At 41.8% G+C, this 23,101-nt stretch overlaps 1 long non-coding RNA gene across 1 annotated transcript in view; it reads left to right on the top strand.

The window, feature by feature from the left end:
• Nucleotides 1-138: 138 nt before the first annotated feature.
• Nucleotides 139-23,101, top strand: part of LOC149123133 (uncharacterized) — a 72,942-nt gene continuing 49,979 nt past the window's right edge. The window contains exon 1 of the long non-coding RNA XR_016217587.1: nucleotides 139-337. This is a non-coding gene — a long non-coding RNA (uncharacterized LOC149123133). The remainder of the gene's footprint in view (nucleotides 338-23,101) is intronic.

Genomic DNA, 23,101 nt, shown 5'->3' with positions numbered 1-23,101 from the left:
GCTCAGATCTAGCTAGGTCTTTCGGAGTTGTGTTTGGCAAGTTTTATGTAAGGCAAGGTGTACAACAGGTAAAGTGTAATGTTGGGGTTTGAATGTCCCAGCTGAAACTCCTGTTGACATTTAAAGGCCATTGTGTTGAGAGGTGGGGCCTTTGTGAGATGGTTAGATATAAGGGCTGTTACTGTGGAGGGGGCTCCTGACTTAAAGGGATAAGCGTAGCCTTACTTTGCCTTCTGTCTCTCCCACCCTCACTTACCCATCCATCAAGTGTGATGCAGCGTGAAGACTCTGGCCAGATGCCAGTGTCGTGATCCTGGGCTTCCTGCCTTCTAGAACTGTGAGTCACACTAACTTCTGTTGTTTCTCGTTTACCCAATTTGTGCTATTCCAACAGCAGAATATGCTCTAAAACAAGCATTAAACGCCATGTCTGCCCAAGATTCTCAGAGCACCTCCCACTCCAGTTTCAGATGTTAATATTTTCATTTGCTGTTGAGATGAAAAAAAAAAAAAGAGATGAAGCCAAAATGGTAGGAAATTGGGAAAGATAATACTATGTGGGTCCAGGCATACCCTATGTTTGGGACTGTGCAAGGTGACGCCTTGGAGCTGACCTGTAAAATGCCATTTCTGCTAGTGTCTCTGTACCTTGTGTTTGCAAGTGTTTTAAACCTTCTGCGAACCAGGAAATGTTTGCCTTTGGGGAGACCACTGTTTGTGGCCTTTATTGTGCTGTTTAACTTAGCCGTTACATTCTACTTCACTGTAGATGTTCCTTGCTGCTCTGTGATTACCTGTTCCAGTTTTATAAACCTAATCGTCTTTGGAAATACATCGAGAACAGAACTGGAAAGTGTCTGCCTTTTTTTTCTTGTGGTAATTTTCATGGGAAGATTCTGCTTTTGATTTTTCAATGTGGGTCATCATTTGTGAATTGCAGACAGTTTGCCTGTTTCTGGGGGTTTTTCTCCTCGTGTTTGTATTTCCAAGGGGGTACTCGGTTTTTCAAGTACTGGAGACCTCGGTGCGTCTGCTGATTTTTTGTGTGCTCTTGTTTCAAATCTCCTAGCTAAAGGGAGAAGTGTATTTTTTTCCTTTGTTTCTCCTTTGCCAGTGTGGATTTGCAGTAGCCTAGGGAAGGGGATATAAGGAAGGTGTAAAATGTAGAGGTTATTGCATCCCAGGGCTGTGCCTTTGGGCTGAAAAACGAATGGTTGTTTGCAGCAGGCAGATGCCACCTGGGGTCCACTCTGTGTTGTTGTCCACGGAGGTCGCGTTACCTCAGTGAGTCAGGGGACACACAGCTGAGGGTCTGCTGCAGTGGATGGGCTCTTTATGCTTACACAAGTAATAGTGGGAGTCAGATTCCTGACTGCTTTTCAGCCTGCCTTCAACTCATCCTTCCCCAGTGGATGTCTTCATCTTACTCCCTACGTGAACACGTCCTGCACAGGCACGGAGGTGCAGGAAGAGATCAGGGGTCTCCACACAGTTTGGGTAAAAGCTCAGATACTCGGTATTTTAAATTTTGTAAGAGGTGGAGTATCTGTTCCAACTATTCATGTATGCTGTCTGAAAAAGCAGGCATAAACAGTATATAAACAAGCAGGCATGGTTCTACTGAAATAAAACTTAATTACAAAATCAGGCTACTGACTCCTGAAGGAGATGCTCTAATTTCCAAACTTCCTACCTGAACACTGTCAATCAAAATGTCTGCAAAGTTTGTGCTGTATTCTTTTCAAAATATATAATTTTACACGGGATTTTTTTTTATCTATTTGTATACTCGACTTGTCATTTCAAAGGTGATTGGGGAAGTGTGCCAATCAAATGTGCTCAAGTTGTCACCTTTCCAGGAATCCCCAATGCCTGATTATTGCCTATGTTTGAAACACATTCCATGATCAAGATCCTTAATGCTCTGTAACTCCACTTTGATATTTAGATTCAGAAATATCCAAAGACCAAGTTTTTCTTTTCAAATGGTTCTCATCTGTAGTCCTTAAGAGCAAAACACTGCTATTCTTCAGGTACAATCAGATTTATATAAAATCTGAATTTCTTGAGTTGACTATTTTGTATTGTTACATTGTCGCTCCCCCTCTTCATGGAGGAACGACACTAAGCCCTGCCTAGGCTTCATATCCGAGTCACGGCACCATTATGTCGCTCCCCCTCTTCGTGGAGGAACGACACAGGACCCTGCGCTGTTCTTTTGTCTGCTCGGCCCTCCCCGGGTTTGCTGCTGGTTCTTCCCGGGTTGGCTACCGTCACTCCACCTCCGTAGAGGGGCGGGCCCCCTGCCACCTTCCCCACTTCCGCAGGGGAGCGGCACACCACCGGCTGGCTCTCTCGGGGGTTGTACAGGTGTTCCCCTTAGATGTTCCTGGTGCATGTTGTCTCTCTCCTCCTTTATAGTCCTTTTCCGCCAATCCCAACTCAGCTGCCCACACGCCGAGTACGCTGCTCTCCTCCAATCAGGAGCAGGATCAGCTCCTGGAGGTCATCACTCAAGTTGGCAAGAGGCAGCTGCGTAGAAGCTGTTTTCTCCTCTCCCAGCGCCATATTGTGGGAGAGCAGATGCATAGAATAAGTCTTAATTCCAGTAACTTAGTCTAGTCCGAGTTGCTCCCAGTTGCTCCCCACATTACATAAAGATTTTCGTGTATATGGGGCCAGCGCCATGCTCACTTGGTTAATTCTTTGCCTGTGGCGCCGACATCCCATATGGGCGTCGGGTTCTAGTCCCGGTTGCTCCTCTTCCAGTCCAGCTCTCTGCTGTGGCCCAAGAGGGCAGTGGAAGATGGCCCAAGTGCTTGGGCCTCTGCACTTTCATGGGAGACCAGGAAGAAGGACCTGGCTCCTGGCTTCGGATTGGCACAGTGCCGGCCATTGCAGCCACTTGGGGAGTGAACCAATGGAAGGAAGACCTTTCTCTCTGTCTCTCTCTCTCTCTCTCTCTCTCTCTCACTGTCTATAACTCTACCTGTCAAATAAATAAATAAATAAAATTTTGTGTATAGAGAGAAATATTTTTCTTACATAGCTGAAATTTAATACCAGCCCTGGTGTCCCATTCAAGGAGTAGTAAAGGCTCAGAAAGCTTGCTCTCAAGATCATTTTCCTATTTCTAATAAATTCTGAACGGATGAAGCTATGAGCTAGTACCTGAGTGGAACTTCCAGCCTTAATTATGACATGGCTGCTCTGGTTGAGATGACATGGATATTTTAGGGGTGAAAATTGTGGTCCCTAGCTTCTACAAGTCAATCATGAAATTTAAAAAGGGAAAATTTTGCAGTATTAACTTATTGCTTTGATTCGTTTTTAACATGTTTATTTTTAAAAGATTTGTTTAAAAGAGTGATAAAGAGGGAGGAAGTGACAACACATGTACACACATAGATCTTCCATACACTGGTTCACTACCCAAATGACTTCAATAGCCAGAGCTGGGCCAGGCAGAAGCCAGGAGCTAGGAACCCTCTTCAGTTCTCCCCTGTGAGTGGCAGAGACCTAAGCACTTGGGCCATCTTCCACTGCATTTTCAGTCATATAAACAGGAAGCTGAATTGAAAGAGGAGCAGCTAGGACTTGAACCAGCACTCCTGTTTGGGATGCTGGCATTTCAAGTGGTGGTTTAAGCCACTGTGCCACGATGCTGGCTTCTCAGTATGTTTGTTGAGTGCTTATTACATGGTTAGTCTTGTTGTATGTGTTCAAAGCACACAAATTAAGACATGGATTTCCTGTGATGATTTCCTAAGTGCATCAGGAAGGATAGCAGGCAAACCAGTGATTTCAGTAGAGGGGCAGGTATTTGATGGAGCGATGAAGATGCTGGTTGACATGACTTTATGCCATAACAGAGTACCTGGGTTCCAGTCCCTTTTCTTTTCTTTTTTTTTTTGGACAGGCATAGTGGACAGTGAGAGAGAGATACAGAGAGAAAGGTCTTCCTTTGCCATTGGTTCACCCTCCAATGGCTGCCGCGGCCGGCGTACTACGCTGATCTGATGGCAGGAGCTAGGTACTTATCCTGGTCTCCCATGGGGTGCAGGGCCCAAGCACTTGGGCCATCCTCCACTGCACTCCTGGGCCACAACAGAAAGCTGGCCTGGAAGAGGGGCAACCGGGACAGAATCTGGTGCCCCCACCGGGACTAGAACCGGGTGTGCTGGCACCGCAAGGTAGAGGATTAGCCTAGTGAGCCGCGGTGCCGGTCCAGCATCCACTTCCAATACAGCTTCTTGCTAATGCATATTCTGGGAAGAGACCCAGTGATGGCTCAGGTACTTAGGTTTTTGCCTCCCATTGGAGAGATGCAAATTGAGTTTTGGACTCCTGGCTTTAACCTGGTCCAGCTCTGGCTATTGCAGGCATTTGGGGAATGAACTCAAGGATAGAATATCATTGTTTGTCTCCCTGTCTTTTTAATTTAAGATAAAAGTTTAAAAATAATTTCAGTAGTAAGTGCTGTAATAGAGAAGGTCACAGAGTGTGACGGGTGGGCCCTCACCCCTGTTCCGAGCAAAGAAGATTCAGTACAGCCTTTCCTGAACTGACTATGTTGACTGACTGCGTCAAACATGACCGAGATTTTCTACACAGATGAGGAAGGGATGGTGGAATGCGCAAAGTAATGGAACAGTGGAATCATAGGGCAGAGTAGGTGGGGGGCTTCAGCAAACATGATTTGATGGATTCTTAGCATTTTCACATTTTTTCAGTATTCAGCCAACCCCAAAGGTAGAAGTGGTGGTAGATTTTGCTAAGCTTCAGTTTTGAGTTACCTGTACATCAAGAAGTCTTATTTAAATCACTCTGTCTTCAGCACCGAGGACAGTGCTTGACAATTAATATTTTTTTTGCATTCAATTCCCTTGTCTTTCAAATCTGTTTTCCATGAATATTTTGAAGTACCTTCATATGTGTTAGCGATCTTGAGCAAGTAGAGAAATATAGCCATGCTCTCAGGTGGCAGTATGGCTTCAATATTCTGTATACAGCCTTGAAACTCTTGTCAAATGATGATCAGATATTATTATTTCTTTGTGGGAAAGATGACAGATATTTCACTGCTAATCTTGGTAATGGAAGTAGAATGGGTTAAGAGAGACTCTTCACAGGGCAGTCCCAACTGACTGCAATGAAAGTATTCAGTGCACTCTCTTCTCTGTTTCTCTCATGCTTTCACACACACACACACACATACACATCCCCTACACACTCAGTCACACTCATTGTCACATACACACACTCTACACCCTCTCTCACTCACTCACACACCTTGTCTACACCAAATCCATTGCCTCCTTCTTTGAAGTACATACTGGATCATCACTTTTCTCTGCTTCCACCGTCATAGGACCATGTTGTCACAGGAGAGTTGAAGAAGTTGCTCCTTCCCGGTCCCTCTGCTTCTTTTTGCCAGTGAGTCCCAATGGTGTTTTCAACATCTGGAGCCAGAGAGACCTTCCACAACATACATCAGTCAGCCTTCACCTCACAACCCTTCAGAGTTCTGTATGTAGCTCTTATGAGTGCCTCTATATGCCCTTGTGTGGTCAGGCCCCATCTCTCTGACACCCTCTTCTCCACTCAGTCCTTGGCTCCCTGGACTCCAGCTGTTCTAGGCTCTCTGCCATTGAGGTCAGCGAGCACCTCCTTCCTTAGAATGTTGGAACCTTGGGTTTTACCTGTCTGTATTGTGCCCTTACTTTTTGTCTTTGCTCTAAGGCCACCTTGTTAGAGGGGCCATGTCTGAACCTCATATAAAATAAATCCCTTGTCTTCCTAAGACATGTTATAGGTTCATGTGTTGACTTATTTTGTGAGCTATCTTTTTCTCACTATACTGTAAATTTCATGGGATAGTTGTTTCATAACTATCTTAACCAGAAAGGTACAAAAATTGTTTTTTTTTACAGGACATAATTTTAAATTGGGGATGGATGGGCTCTGCAATGGAGAGCATTATCTGCTCAGTGTAGAATCAGTAAACAGTCTGCAGAGCTCTTTCTGGAGGTGACCATGATGTTCACCCCAGGGCAATTCACATAGATGTCAGCTGGGACATGGTTAGTCTTCAGAAACTGCACTTTTAGGGATGCAGGGGATTGGAATTCTTTCCTGTAGGACTATGATAAATAATAATGTCCAGCATTGTTATGTCAACTATTTAGCAACCCTATAAGGCAAATGCTCTGTTACTATCTCTGTTTCACAGACAAAGAAAAGGGTACAGAGAGGTTCAGCATTCTGGCTGAAGTCTCACATGGAGCAATTGGCCGGACAGAGACAGTCCAGCCAGCTTCAGGTCTGTCTACTTGAACCCCCTGCTGCTTTGCTTTGGGGGACAAGAAGCAAAGGCTGTCGTCTGGCTGTACATCCCTGCCACGTTCTCGGGCCACATTTAGTGTCTTCAGTTGCGCTCCGCTGCTTGTGGTGCTGTATGACCGGGTTTCTTAGTTTCGTCACTGACTATAAACTCTGTTCTTTGAGGAGTGTTTGGTGCAGACTGAAATATGATAAAACGCCTTGATTTGACACAGAAATCAGCTTTAAGTGGGGCAGAAGTATTGAAGACCTCTCCCCTGGTGAATGATTTTGTAGATTATTGATTTGGGCAGCAGTTTATTTAAACATTAAAACCTTGAATGAAGTAGCTTAGCCTGAAGAAAAACGTGTCAAATACAGTACTTGTTATAGCTGGGTTTTCAGCCTCTGAGGACTTTGTAAACTGTCCAGATGTATTTATTTAAAAAAACAAAAACCTCAAGAAAAAAGAATAGGATGGATTGGAAAAGGGAAAGTGGGATTTGTCTCCAGAAATTATAATCTCTTTGAAAAAGGGACTTCAGAAAAGCTTTTTTGTTTTGTTTTGCCTTTTTTTTTCCCCCAAGAGTGTTCTCTGCTCGTGGGCCACTCCTGAGGCATCAGACGCTGTAATTCAGATTCTGGTAAAAAGCCACCCTGCTTGTTCCTTCTCCAGTGCTGTAGCTCCTTCATTTCTGTGCTTCCTCGCGGGACTATGGACTTGGTGTCAACACCAAAGGAGCTGGAAGAGATAGGAACATTAATTCACTGTCAAACTAAAGTGGGGAAAAAGGGATAGTCCTTGCCTGTGGCATCACCAGGTAGCCATCTCATACCATTATACTATGTAGTTGTGTGTGGTTCGTGGAGCATGGCCACTCGTATCTCCTTTCGATGACAAAGCTGCTGGATTTCTCTCTGTCTTGCATGGCCTACTCTTGGCTTTATAACTGGAGTGAAAACTTGGTGAGAAACAGGGGCCTATGTTATGCTGAGGTGAGGAAGCAGGGGTCCTGATTCCATTGACTGTGCTGTGTGAGTTGGAACAGTTATTGCCACTGTTGTCAGTTTCTTCATGTGTATAATGAGAAGAATAACAGTGAAAGATTGGAGGAATTAAATAGACAAACGTTCATAAAATCATCAGTATGTTGCCTTGCATGTTTATTTTTGCCTTTGTGTCTATCTTTCTGTTCCTTCAATAACTTACTGTGCTAATCTTTATATGTTTACTAATTTGTTCCAGAAATGGCTTTGGGGGCCAGCATTTTGGTATAGCAGATTAAGCAGCTGCCTGTGACACTGGCGTCCCATATGAGTGCTGGAACGAATTTTGGCTGCTCCACTTCCTATCCACCTTCTTGCTAATGTGTCTGGGAAAATAGCAGAGGATGGCCTAAGTGCTTGGACCCCTGCCACCCACATGAGAGACCCAGATGGAGTTCCCAGCTTTGGTCTGGTCCCAGCTGTTGCTGCCATTTGGAATGTGAACCAGTGGTTGGAAGTTCTCCCTCCCTGTAACTCTGCCTTTCAAGTAGATAAATATACCTTTTAAAACAAAACCAAGCAAACAAAGGAAATGGCATAATTTGAAGAGAAGTCCTTTAAAAATGATCAGTACTTAATTTCCCAAGATTTGGAATGGATGAGAAGATTAGAAAAAGTAAAATAAAAAAATTAAGACATTTTTATTTATTTTATTTGAAATGCAGAGAGACAGAAAGACAGACGTCTCCCATCCACTGACTCATGCCTTAAATGCCATCAACAGCTGGGACTGAGCCAGGCTGAAGCTCAGACATGAGACCCAGATCCCCCATATTGGTGACATGGACAGAGCTACCTGAATTAGCCATTGCCTTCTGCTTCCCAGGATGCAGTGAGCAGGCAATTGGCATTGGGAGCATTGCTGGGACTTGAACCCTATCCTGGAAAATATAAAATTGATGAAAAATGTAAGGTGGATTGCTTATGGTGACTATCTTGATGCTCCAGTGAGCATATTTGATAGTAAAATATGCACAAAGAGCCGCTTGTGTGTATTTTACCATCTTAATCCAGACAAGATCCATGTAAGAATAAAAACAAGAACAAAGCAAATGCAACTGAGTTAAAAAGAATGAATTACTAAACGTGAATGTTTTGAGTTTTGCTATAGCAAGAGTAGGAATTCTTGGCTACATTTTAAGACTCTGAGAGGTTTAGTTGGGTGGAGCTAAAAGATTGGAGTCATTGGAGTAAAATACAAAACCATTCCACATCCTCATTTCCTACCCATGGTGACTGTCCTCTAGCCCTATACATTAGGACTTTTGTCCATGATCTCATCAGTGTTAATCCAAACATAGACTAGACTTTTTTATTAAGATTTGTTTATTTGAAAAGTGGAGTAACAAAGGGGGGGAGAGGGTGACAAGAGTAAAAGAGTGTTCATTCCCCAAAGGGCTACAACAGTCAGGACTAGGCTAGGTCAAAGCCCGGAGCTAGAAACTCCATCTCAGTCTTCCATATGGGTGACAGGGGCCCAAGGACATCTAAAATTGTTATCCACTGCCTCCCAGATGAATTAGCAAGGAGCTGATTTGAAAGTGAGGCAACGGGACTGTTGGTGGGAATGCAAACTGGTCAAGCCACTATGGAAATCAGTCTGGAGATTCCTCAGAAACCTGAATATAACCCTACCGTTCGACCCAGCAATCCCACTCCTTGGAATTTACCCAAAGGAGTTTAAATTGATAAACAAAAAAGCGGTCTGCACCCTAATGTTTATTGCAGCACAATTCACAATAGCCAAGACCTGGAACCAACCTAAATGCCCATCAACGGTAGACTGGATAAAGAAATTATGGGATATGTATTCTTTAGAGTACTATACCGCAGTAAGAAACAACGAAATCCAGTCATTTGCAACAAAATGGAGGAATCTGGAACACATCATGCTGAGTGAAGTAAGCCAGTCCCAAAGGCACAAATACCATATGTTCTCCCTGATCGGTGACAACTGACTCAACACCAAAAAGGAAACCTCCTGAAGTGAAATGGACACTATGAGAAATGGTGACTTGATCAGCATAGCCCTGACTGCTAATGGACAACTTAATACATTATCCCTCATAGTATTTTTTTTTGTCTGTTCTACTTAATATGACTGGTTTAATTCTGTAATTATCACACAGTTATTCTTAAGTGTTGAAAATTAACTGAAATGTGATCCCTGTTAAACATAAGAGTGGGAATAAGAGAGGGAAGAGATGTATAATTTGGGGCATGCTCGGGCTGACTTGCCCCAATTGGTAGAGTTGGAAACATACCAGGGGATTCCAATTCAATCCCATCAAGGTGGCATGTGCCAATGCCATCTCACTACTCCAAGTGATCAATTTCAGTTCACAATTGATCATAATGAAAGGACTAAGAGTCAAAGGGAGCACATAAACAAGTCTAGTATCTGCTAACACCAACCGATAGAATAAATAAAGGGGAGAGTGATCCAACATGGGAAGTGAGATACTCAGCAGACTCATAGAATGGCGGATGTCCTAAATAGCACTCTGGCCTCAGAATCAGCCCTAAAGGCACTCGGATCTGGCTGAAAAGCCCATGAGAGTATTTCAGGCATGGAAAGCCAAGACACTCTGGCAAAAAGATCTCTGTGAGTGAGATCCCAGTGGAAAGAACAGGTCTTCAAAGAGGGAGGTGCCTTTCTCTGAAGGGAGGAGAGAACCTCCACTTTGACTATGACCGTGTCTAAACAAGATAAGAGTCGGAGAACTCAAGGGGCTTCCATAGCCTTGGAAACTCATAACTGGTGCATAGGGAGATTACTGATGCCATAAACAGGAGTGTCAATTGGTAAAGTCAACAACAGGAGTCACTGTGCACTTACTCCTCATGTAGGATCTCTGTCCTTAACGTGCTGTACACTGAGGCTTAATGCTATAACGAGTACTCAAACAGTATATTTCACTTTGTGTTTCTATGGGGGTGCAAACGACTGAAATCTTTACTTAATGTACACTAAACTGATCTTCTGTAAAAAAAAAAAAAAAAAAAAAAAAAGAAAGAAAGAAATTATCAATTCCCAACTTGACTCTCACTGGGATTAAACATGACAATAGGTCTGATCTGATTTCATCATCATTTAAAAAAAATCATCTATTAATTTTCACTTTATGTTTCTGTGTGGGAGCAAACTGTTGAAATACTTACTTAAGGTATACTAAGCTGATCTTCTGTATATTAAGATAATCGAAAATGAATCTTGATGTGAATGGAAGGGGAGAGGGAGTGGGAAAGGGGAGGGTTGTGGGTGGGAGGGACGGTATGGGGGGGGGAAGCCATTGTAACACATGAGTCGTACTTTGGAAATTTATATTCATTAAAAGATTAAAAAAAAAAAAAAAAAAAGAAAGTGAGGCAACGGGGACTCCAATCAGCAATCTCATATGGGATACCCAGGGTTGCAAGTGGCAAGTGGTGGCTTAAAGTGTTGCATCACAAAGCCAGATTCCCAAAATTTCATTTTGATTCCCAAATACTGTTGTTTTAAAATAAGGGGGCATTTGGTTTCTTTTGATGTGCATTTTGAATATAATTTATAAGAGTCTGTTTTAGGATGGAGAAGGTATTGCAGTGATATTTAGGAACTTGCTCAGGAAAACACTCTTTTTCCCCCAAGAGGCAGAGAGAGCCCCCATCTATAGGTTCCCTCCCCCAGAGGACTACAAGGGCTTGGGCCAAAGCTGGCCAGGAGCCCATTTAGCCTGGAATGCAATCTAGGTCACCCACAGCTGCCTTTTAGAATCTGCATTGGCAGGAAGCCAGAGATGGGACTCAAACCCAGGCAATCTGATGTCAGCGTGGGCATCTTAGCTGCTGGGCTAAATGCCTGCTCCCAGGAAAAAGTTCTGAAGTGGGAACAAGATGTTGATGAGCTCTCTCATGAAAAATAATGTAAGACTGTGGATTTGTGTCTTACCGTACCCCTCCAGACCTTGATGAAATGCATCACCTGGGCCTGAAGGACCCAGGGGTCTGGATACAAGGCCCAGAGGTGGAATCTCTTATCCCAAAGTATCTGGTCTGAATTCATCCCCGTTCCACAATGCTGTCTTATTGTAGTGCAGGTCCTGGAGTTAAAGGCCGTGTGGAGTTGGAGGTCATGCCCTAAAGATAAGTGCAGGTGGGGATCTTGGGAGCACAGACTTTGCAATAGGAATGCCAGTATTTTGGCTGAAAGCAATGTTTCAACTCTAATGAGTATACCTTGGCTGCTTGCTCACTGGCATTGGAACCCAGACTGGCAAAGAAGCCCAACTTGTCCATTTGTTGGGCTAGGACTTGGATGTATTCTTTTGGCTCTTCTACATTCCTCACCTGGTCATGCCCCTGTCTTGAGCTCCTGTTCAGCTCCCAGACTTCAGCATCGCACCTGCTTTTCCCTGGCTTTCAAACCTCCTGGCTTTCCCAGTAGTCTTTGGCTTTACCTTTCCCACCTGGCCTTGACAGCTTGCGTCGGTGCTGTCCTGCAATGGTTACTGGCTCTTGACTAGTAAGTCACTGCAGACAGCATGTGGTAGTGTTATGAGACCAGTCTGTCTGCTCAGTAAGCATCTAAACTCTTTTGAAAAAGAAAAGAATTGTAACCTCACTCGTTTTCTTGAACCACTGTCTACCCTGGTCCTGGGAAACATCACTGCACATGGGCCAGAGCTGACTCAGCACTCATGAGCCTTTCTCATATCTTTTCCCTCTGTCAGCAGCTGGACACGGCCTCAGCATACTGTTGTTCTGACTGAGAAGCAGTCCAATACTGGGAAAAATGGACAGACTTGGGGTTGGACAATATTGGTTCAAACCTTACTTCTGTCAGGGACTTTCCTCTTTGCATCTCCGTTTTCTCATCTCTGAGAGAAGGCTGCTTGAGGTAGTTTAGTGTTTAAGACACCTACATCCTACATCAGAGTGCCTTTGTTCTACCAGGAGCTCTAGCTCCTAATTTCAGCTGCAACCCAATGCAGAGTCCTGTGTGTGACCACATAGGAGCCCTGGATTGCCTTCCCAGTTCCTGCCAACAGCCCCAGCCAGCCTGAGCTGTTGCAGGCATTTGGGGAGTGAACCAGCGGATGAAGTTACACAATCTCTCTCTCTCTCTCTCTCTCTCTCTCTCTCTCTCTCCCCCTCTCATAAATAGAATACCTTTTAGAATTTTTCTTGTAATTATACAAATAGCCCAAGCCACTCCCTCACATAGAAAGAATTAAATTGTCATATATGATCAGAAGTGAGGGAACCTCAATCTTTCAGGTTCCTCTACCTGCAGTTTATAAATGGGGAAACTGTTGACATCCCAAGAGATAGGATTATATCAGTAGATGGTGGAATCAATGAATGGAACCACATTCTCTAATCCAAGAATCTTCCAGTGTCACTCATTCCTTTTCCATCTTGTGTTAATTCTATCTTGTATTGTCACTCTTGCTGTGATATCATATCTGAGGTAGGGTACAAAATATTACGTAGAGGGTGAAAGAAATTTTTTTTTTCAAACCTGAATATGCTTGAACTGGAAGGAAACACAGTAAAATGTTGAATGGTGTCTGTATTGGATACGTTGACATTACAGGTGTTTTTATTCTTTCAATGTTTTCTTGTACTTTTTCTCCAATAAATGTATTACCTCTACAGTTGTGAAACAAATATGTAGTATATAGAAATAACATTTTTTGAAAAAAGCTGCATATAGTAGGGATGAGAAACAAATGAAGGGGACAAAAGAGGAAGCAATTGGAAGGCTTTGAGTAAATTATGATTTTGTTCATTTGCCCATCAAATGTTCATTAACTACCTAATGGGTAAGGGTACTTCAAAAAGTTTATGGAAAAATGAAATTAAAGGTAAATTTATTTTGCTGCAAAAATATTTGAAAACCATGCATGACCTCAAGTATCCAGCAGGTTAGTAGGGGAGATATAAACATTTAGAAAATGTGTGACTTCAGAGTCTGTACACTAAAGTTCATATGAAACACTGGTGTTAAGTTCTCATTTAAACCACATAAAGATTGTTTTGAGTTTACTAGAAAATGGTTCTTGAAGGAGGTGGCATTTGATTTGGGCCTTGAAGGATGACGAGGATTTTGATAAACGAGGATGGCAAGGAGATAATGCTGTCTCCACTTATGCCTTTTCAGCTCTCCTGTAGCCAGCTCTGAATCCTGTAAGCTGCACACTCTGGCCTCCCACTGGATTGAAGGTGACCCTGTGGGAGAGAAGTAGAAATGATGGGGTTCCTAACGGCATGAGTTCTAGCCTTTTCCTCCTGGCATCCCCAGTGCACCTGTCTGGCATAAAGTGATTCTGTGCCTGAGAAGTGCCTGTTAAGTGGATAAATATATTACCAGTGAAGTCATAAGCCAGAGGTTAGTAGCAGAAAATCTTTCCAGCTCCACAGAAACACTGGAATTGACATTCAAGGAGGAACTTAAAGTACGTGGTGTGATTCTGCCAAGTTGGCAACTAGCCTTCCAAGGCACTGCCATTTTTCTCTGAATTTCCTGCCTCCTAACCCCAGGAATTGATTCTAACCATACTCTGTGAGGACCACATCCACCCCTTGACCAAAGCTGTTGACCAGAGCCATGGGCACCCTCAAAGTATCTGTGGAACGAACAGACACTTAGTGCACTGTGATGAGCACCATCAAGTGGCAGATGGCTGTTAATGGCTGTGGCAATGACTGTGATTGATGAGTGTCCACAGCGCCAGGGAGCTAAGTCAGATCACTGTTGAGAAATAATAGAATGAGGGCACATGCTATTTGGGTACCAAAGGACAAAGTGATACATATTAGTGTTCTTCAAAGAATTTTTAGAAAGTGAAATTAAAAGATAAGTTTATTGTGATGCAAAGAAGTTGAAGTCCATGTACACTTCCCTGAACTTTTGGAAGACTCCTCACATACATGGATTTCACAATTTTGTGGACCAAAATAAGCTTATTTTTTTTTAGTTCCATTCTCTAAGAACTTTCAAAAGTACCTTTTTAGAGTTCAGTGTTGTGGGATGAGGCAGTAAGAGCCATTTGGAACTTCCCTCATGGGATGTCATGTGTTTGAGAGACTCAACCAACAAAGCCTGAGACCTCAGAAAGTGGCAAAGTAAAGAATTGCAGTGCACTTCCTACAGAAGCGCTAGGGGGGTGGGCATTTGGTGCAGCAGTTAAGATCCCATTTGGAATGCCCACATTCCGTAGCAGAGTGTCTTGGTTCAAGTCCCAACTCTGCTTCCAATTCCAGCTTTCTTCCAATGTGCACTGTGGGAGGTAGGAGGTGACTGTCAAGTGTTGGGATCCTGTCACCCACATGAGAGGCCTTGTGATGACTTCTCGACTGCTCTCTTGAACAGTTTAATTATGTATTGTCATTTCATTTCTCATGTATTTATTTTTGCTTTCTTGCCCTCCTTCAGGGCAGGCCCACATCTCACACCTCCAGGTGTCCCTCAGGGTACCCACTGAAGCTCCCAGAACGAAGGAGCTGCTCATCATAAATTTGCATTGACCAATAGGACACAGCAGCACCATGTGACCACCATGTTGGGTTGTAATGGATGGAAGAACTGCCTCTGTTTTTAACTCTGCTGTTCATGGTTTTGAAAACCCCAAGCCTGAACACTGAGGGTCTCATCTCACAACTTTCCTTTGAATTAAGATTGAGCTATTGAATCCAGCTCCCCATTCCTGCCTCCATGCTGGCTGTTGACAAAACTCTATGAGTCTAATTTCTTCAAGCAAGGCATTCAGATGAGCCTTGTCTGTGTGCTGGCCAGAAGCTTAGTTCTTGGCTCTCTTCTTTGCCCTCTTTTCAAGGCACAGACCATAGGTGTGAGGCATTAGGGGAGCAGCAGGAACAGGAGGTGGCAGTGGCAGGCATGGGTTGCGTGGCCACAGGTTCAAATCTCAGTTTTATTGCTTTTTAGGTGTTTGATTCAGGACAACTTGTTTACCTCTGCAAGCCTTGGTTTCCCCATTTAAAAGCCATGGATAAGAATTCCTAGTCCATACTCCACTTACAGGGGTTAAAGATACAGCATCTAATACAGGACTGGGGCCGGAGTTGCCACCCAGTAAGTACACGGCTGCTGATGTAGATGATGTTTGAATTTCCATGGCTTGTCCATGGTGGTGATGGCACTGACTCCCGTAAGAACAGTGTGAATATTTTCTAGATGAGTGCAAAGAGGTCTGGGAATGTCCACTGGCTTTCTTGTTATTCAGAAATGCCATGACCAAGCGAGGTTGAAAACCCACATCTTCTGTTTTCTGAACCCACAACATTTTGATATATGATGCTTGTTAGAAATTTTGGTGGATAAAGCAATGTCTTTGAAGTACTTTCAGACCAAGTGGTAAACTACTTCTAAATCTGTTGTACAGAATGGTGTGTTCTTTAATTGGATTGTAGTGTTTAATCAGTTCGTTTTATACCAACTCATGGACAGATACTGTTTTTGAGAAGAAAGTTTTAATTTTCCTTTCAACACCTTATTCTGTAAGTTTTGCTACCACCCCAATGTATAATAACCCAATGTGATTTTTATTGTCTTAACAAAAATGTACAGAATTTCTCTTTAAAAAATAGCTGAAACTTTTTTTTTCCTGAAGTGGGTCTCCAAGGAAGCAGCGAATTGCCAGGCAATTACTTTCTTCCCCCTCCATGTAGAAGGCAAAATGCAGTCTTATTAAAAATCCTGAGAATGAATTCACTTAAGCTCCCTATGCAGGATGTTTTTTCTGACAAGTTCTGTCTCGAAAAAGTATGTTATACAACTAATTAAGAAATTATTTTGACAAGGGTGAATGTTTTGGAGCTCTGTGTTGTACACAACCTAATATAATCTAATTTTCTTCCAGTGAAGCAAAATATGTGGATTAAAAAAAAAAAAGCATGGCCAGATAATATCAATAACAAGAGTGCCTCAATTTCGGCTGAGAAGAATTCAGGACTCTGTGAGCAGCCAATTTGTCTGGGGAAATTTGCTCTCAGCTAAGATGGCATAAAAGGTCTTACCCTTGGGCAAACCATTTATTTAAAAAGTTGAGCAAAAAACATTTTTTCCCACTGCTGTAAGATTGTTCAGAGTTATCATTTCTATATGAGAGGATACAGGATAGGAGGTAAATTGTTGCTGTCCAAAAGGATGGCAAATTGGGAGTGTTGGTGACGTATTTATAATTAAGCTCCATTCTGGATTTGTTTGAAGCAAGATTATGGATAAGTTGAGTGACTGAAAAGCCCTCACTGACAAACAGTCTTCCTGTGGGTTTTGTGTGTTTGTGTATGTGTGTGTTTATATGTGTACATGTGAATGGTTCCAAATAATCTGGCTCTTTTGTTTCTAATTAACAATGCTTTTATATCTAGACAAGAAGACTTGTAGTAAATGTTATCAAATAAGTGCTACTTATAAACGAATTTTTTCATATTGAAGTTTTTTTTTTTATTTTTTATTTTTTTTTATTTTTTTTATCTTTTATTTAATGAATATAAATTTCCAAAGTACGACTCATGGGTTACAATGGCTTCCCCCCCCATACCGTCCCTCCCACCAACAACCCTCCCCTTTCCCACTCCCTCTCCCCTTCCATTCACATCAAGATTCATTTTCGATTATCTTAATATACAGAAGATCAGCTTAGTATACCTTAAGTAAGTATTTCAACAGTTTGCTCCCACACAGAAACATAAAGTGAAAAATAATAGATGATTTTTTTTAAATGATGATGAAATCAGATCAGACCTATTGTCATGTTTAATCCCAGTGAGAGTCAAGTTGGGAATTGAAAATTTCTTTCTTTTTTTTTTTTTTTTTTACAGAAGATCAGTTTAGTGTACATTAAGTAAAGATTTCAGTCGTTTGCACCCCCATAGAAACACAAAGTGAAATATACTGTTTGAGTACTCGTTATAGCATTAAGCCTCAGTGTACAGCACGTTAAGGACCGAGATCCTACATGAGGAGTAAGTGCACAGTGACTCCTGTTGTTGACTTTACCAATTGACACTCCTGTTTATGGCATCAGTAATCTCCCTATGCACCAGTTATGAGTTTCCAAGGCTATGGAAGCCCCTTGAGTTCTCCGACTCTTATCTTGTTTAGACACGGTCATAGTCAAAGTGGAGGTTCTCTCCTCCCTTCAGAGAAAGGCACCTCCCTCTTTGAAGACCTGTTCTTTCCACTGGGATCTCACTCACAGAGATCTTTTTGCCAGAGTGTCTTGGCTTTCCATGCCTGAAATACTCTCATGGGCTTTTCAGCCAGATCCGAGTGCCTTTAGGGCTGATTCTGAGGCCAGAGTGCTATTTAGGACATCCGCCATTCTATGAGTCTGCTGAGTATCTCACTTCCCATGTTGGATCACTCTCCCCTTTATTTATTCTATCGGTTGGTGTTAGCAGATACTAGACTTGTTTATGTGCTCCCTTTGACTCTTAGTCCTTTCATTATGATCAATTGCGAACTGAAATTGATCACTTGGAGTAGTGAGATGGCATTGGCACATGCCACCTTGATGGGATTGAATTGGAATCCCCTGGTATGTTTCCAACTCTACCAATTGGGGCAAGTCAGCCCGAGCATGTCCCAAATTATACATCTCTTCCCTCTCTTATTCCCACTCTTATGTTTAACAGGGATCACATTTCAGTGAATTTTCAACACTTAAGAATAACTGTGTGATAATTACAGAATTAAACCAGTCATATTAAGTAGAACAGACAAAAAAAAATACTATGAGGGATAATGTATTAAGTTGTCCATTAGCAGTCAGAGCTATGCTGATCAAGTCACCATTTCTCATAGTGTCCCTTTCACTTCAGGAGGTTTCCTTTTTGGTGTTGAGTCAGTTGTCACCGATCAGGGAGAACATATGGTATTTGTCCCTTTGGGACTGGCTTACTTCACTCAGCATGATGTGTTCCAGATTCCTCCATTTTGTTGCAAATGACTGGATTTCGTTGTTTCTTACTGCGGTATAGTACTCTAAAGAATACATATCCCATAATTTCTTTATCCAGTCTACCGTTGATGGGCATTTAGGTTGGTTCCAGGTCTTGGCTATTGTGAATTGTGCTGCAATAAACATTAGGGTGCAGACCGCTTTTTTGTTTATCAATTTAAATTCCTTTGGATAAATCCCAATGAGTGGGATGGCTGGGTCGAACGGTAGGGTTATCTTCAGGTTTCTGAGGGATCTCCAGACTGACTTCCATAGTGGCTTGACCAGTTTGCATTCCCACCAACAGTGGGTTAGTGTCCCTTTTTCCCCACATCCTCGCCAGCATCTGTTGTTGGTAGATTTCTGTATGTGAGCCATTCTAACCGGGGTGAGGTGAAACCTCATTGTGGTTTTGATTTGCATTTCCCTGATTGCTAGTGACCTTGAACATTTTTTCATGTGCCTGTTGGCCATTTGGATTTCCTCTTTTGAAAAATGTCTATTGAAGTCCTTGGCCCATCTCTTAAGTGGGTTGTTGGTTTTGTTTTTGTGGAGTTTCTTGATCTCTTTGTAGATTCTGGTTATTAACCCTTTATTTGTTGCATAGTTTGCAAATATTTTTTCCCATTCTGTCGGTTGTCTCTTCACTCTCCTGACTGTTTCTTTTGCAGTACAGAAACTTCTCAATTTGATGCAATCCCAATAGTTGATTTTGGCTTTGACTGTCTGTGCCTCCTGGGTCTTTTCCAGAAATTCTTTGCCTGTGCCAATATCTTGAAGGGTTTCTCCAATGTTCTCTAATAACTTAATGGTGTCAGGACGAAGATTTAGGTCTTTAATCCACGTTGAGTGGATTTTTGTGTAAGGTGTAAGGTAGGGGTCTTGCTTCATGATTCTGCACGTGGAAATCCAGTTTTCCCAGCACCATTTATTGAATAGACTGTCCTTGCTCCAGGAATTAGTTTTAGATCCTTGATCAAATATAAGTTGGCTGTAGATGTTTGGGTTGATTTCTGGTGTTTCAATTCTGTTCCATTGGTCTATCCATCTGTTTCTGTACCAGTACCGTGCTGTTTTGATTACAACTGCCCTGTAGTATGTCCTGAAGTCTGGTATTGTGATGCCTCCGGCTTTGTTTTTGTTGTACAAGATTGCTTTAGCTATTCGAGGTCTCTTGTGCCTCCATATGAATTTCAGCATCATTTTTTCTAGATCTGCGAAGAATGTCTTTGGTATCTTGATTGGGATTGCATTGAATGTATAAATTGCTTTTGGGAGAATGGACATTTTGATGATGTTGATTCTTCCAATCCATGAGCATGGAAGATTTTTCCATTTTTTGGTATCCTCTTCTATTTCTTTCTTTAAGGTTTTGTAATTTTCATCGTAGAGATCTTTAACGTCCTTGGTTAAGTTTATTCCAAGGTATTTGATTGTTTTTGTAGCTATTGTGAATGGGATTGACCTTAGCAGCTCTTTCTCAGTCATGGCATTGCTTGTGTATACAAAGGCTGTTGATTTTTGTGCATTGATTTTATATCCTGCCACTTTGCCAAACTCCTCTATGAGTTCCAATAGTCTCTTAGTAGAGTTCTTTGGATCCTCTAAGTACAGAATCATATCGTCTGCAAAGAGGGATAGTTTGACTTCTTCCTTCTTGATTTGTATTCCTTTGATTTCTTTTTCTTGTCTGATGGCTCTGGCTAAAACTTCCAGAACTATGTTAAATAGCAGTGGTGAGAGTGGGCATCCCTGCCTGGTGCCAGATTTCAGTGGAAATGCTTCCAACTTTTCCCCATTCAATAGGATGCTGGCTGTGGGTTTTTTATAAATTGCTTTGATTATATTGAGGAATGTTCCTTCTATACCCAATTTGCTTAGAGTTTTCATCATGAAAGGGTGTTGAATTTTATCAAATGCTTTCTCTGCATCAATTGAGATAATCATATGGTTTTTCTTCTGCAGTCTGTTAATGTGGTGAATCACATTGATTGATTTGCGAATGTTGAACCATCCCTGCATACCAGGGATGAATCCCACTTGGTCTGGGTGGATGATTTTCCTGATGTGTTGTTGTATTCTATTGGCCAGAATTTTATTGAGGATTTTTGCGTCTATGTTCATCAGGGATATTGGTCTGTAATTTTCTTTCAGTGCTGCATCTTTCTCTGGCTTAGGGATTAAGGTGATGCTGGCTTCATAGAAAGAATTTGGGAGGATTCCCTCTTTTTAGATTGTTCTGAATAGTTTGAGAAGAAATGGGATTAGTTCTTCTTTAAATGTCTGATAGAATTCAGCGGTGAATCCATCTGGTCCTGGGCTTTTCTTTGTTGGGAGGGCCTTTATTACTGTTTCAATTTCTGTTTCAGTTATGGGTCTATTTAGGTTTTCGATGTCTTCATGGTTCAATTTAGGTAGGTTGCATGTGTCCAGGAATCTATCCATTTCTGATAGGTTTTCCTGTTTGCTGGCGTACAGGTCCTTGTAGTAATTTCTGATGATTCTTTTTATTTCTGTGGTGTCTGTTGTTACGTTTCCTTTTTCATCTCTGATTTTATTGATTTGGGTCTTTTCTCTTCTTTTTTTAGTTAGTTGGGCCAATGGGGTGTCAATTTTGTTTATTTTTTCAAAAAACCAGCTTCTCGCTTGGCTGATTTTTTGTAATGTTTTTTTGGATTCAATCCTATTAATTTCTTCTCTGGTTTTAATTATTTCTCTTCTCCTACTAGATTTGGGTTTGGTTTGCTGCAGTTTTTCTAGGTCCTTGAGGTGCGCTGAAAGCTCATTTATTTGGTACCTTTCCAATTTCTTGGTATAGGCACCTATTGCTATAAATTTGCCTCTCAATACTGCTTTTGCTGTATCCCATAAGTTTTGATATGTTGTGTTGTTGTCTTCATTTACTTCCAGAAAGTTTTTGATTTCTCTTTTGATTTCTTGAGTGACCCAGTGTTCATTCAGGAGCATGTTGTTCAGTCTCCATGTGTTTGCATACTTTCTGGGGTTTCCTGAGTTGCTAATTTCCAGCTTCATCCCGCTGTGGTCTGAGAAGCTGCATGGTATGATTCTAATTCTTTTAAATTTGCTGAGACTTGCTTTATGGCCTAGTATGTGGTCAATCCTAGAGAAGGTTCCATGCGCTGCTGAGAAGAATGTGAAGTCTGTAGATGTAGGGTTGAAAGTTCTGTAGATATCTGTTAGATCCATTTGGGCTATAGTGTCATTTAAATCTGCTGTTTCCTTGTTGATCTTCTGTCCGGATGATCTGTCTATTTCTGAGAGTGGAGTATTGAAGTCCCCCAGTACTATTGTATTGGAATTTAAATCTCCCTTTAAGTCCCTTAACATATCTTTTAAATAGACCGGTGCCCTGTAATTAGGTGCATATACATTTATAATAGTTACATCTTCCTGTTGAATTGAACCCTTAATCATTATATAGTGTCCCTCTTTGTCTCTCTTAACAGTTTTTGTATTAAAGTTTATTTTGTCTGATATTAATATGGCTACACCTGTTTTTTTTTTTGGTTTCTGTTGGCATGGAATATCTTTTTCCAACCTTTCACTTTCAGTCTGCATGCCTCTTTGTTAGAGAGATGTGTTTCTTGTAGGCAACAAATAGTTGGGTTGTGTTCTGTGAGCCAGTCAGCTAAACGGTGTCTTTTAACTGAAGAATTCAGACCATTAATGTTCAATGTGACTATTGATACGTAGTGACTTTGCCCTGCCATTTTCCCGGAAATATTTTCTAGTATATGCTTTGAGCTTCCCATGCTCTTTTACTGGTAGGTGTTCTTCCCTTCCCTTCTTTCATATTGATGGCCGTGTTTCTGTGTTTCTGAGTGTAGCACATCTTTAAGTATCTTTTGCAGGGCCGGACGAGTGGCCACAAAGTCTTTCAATTTCTGTTTGCTATGAAAGGTCTTTATTTCACCTTCATTCACAAATGAGAGCTTGGCAGGATATAATATTCTGGGCTGGCAATTTTTCTCTCTTAGCACCTGTGCTATGTCTCGCCATTCCCTCCTAGCTTGTAGGGTTTCTGATGAGAAGTCAGCTGTGAGTCTGATTGGAGATCCTCTGAGAGTAATCTGACGTTTCTCTCTTGCACACTTTAGGATCTTTTCTTTATGTTTCACTGTGGTAAGTTTAATTACCACGTGTCGTGGTGAGGATCTCTTTTGGTCATGTTTATTGGGGGTTCTATGAGCTTCCTGTACTAGGATATCTCTGTCCTCCAAACCTGGAAAGTTCTCTGCTAGTATCTCACTAAAAAGGCCTTCCAATCCTTTCTCTCTCTCCATGCCTTCAGGAACTCCTAGAACTCGAATGTTGGTTTTTTTGATAGTATCCTGTAGATTCCCAACAATATTTTTTAGGTTTCTAATTTCCTCTTCTTTTCTTTGGTTTGACTGTATGTTTTCCTGTGCTCTATCTTCTAAGTCCGATATTCTCTCTTCTGCTTCACCCATTCTGTTTTTAAGGCTTTCTAATGTGTTTGTCATTTGATCTATTGAGCTCTTCATTTCATTTTGATTTCTCTTCACTATAACACTTTCCTGTTCTACTAGTTTCTGAGTTTCATTTTGACTCTTCCTTAAAATTTCGTTTTCACGAGAGAGATTTTCAATCTTGTCCATTAAGGATTTCTGTAGTTCAAGGATTTGCTTTTGAAAACTTCTAAATGTTCTTATCATAAATTTTTTGAAATCCGTATCTTGCATTTCTTCTATCTCATCATCTTCATACTCTTGGCTTGGGGTGTTTTGCTTATTTGGAGGCAT

This window comes from Oryctolagus cuniculus, chromosome 12 (assembly GCF_051225735.1).
Source record: "Oryctolagus cuniculus isolate XC-2025 breed Fujian yellow rabbit chromosome 12, ASM5122573v1, whole genome shotgun sequence".
Classification (NCBI taxonomy): Eukaryota; Metazoa; Chordata; class Mammalia; order Lagomorpha; family Leporidae; genus Oryctolagus; species Oryctolagus cuniculus.
The sequence above is the reverse complement of the archived record's forward strand: the minus strand, read 5'-3'. Positions and strand labels throughout refer to the sequence as shown.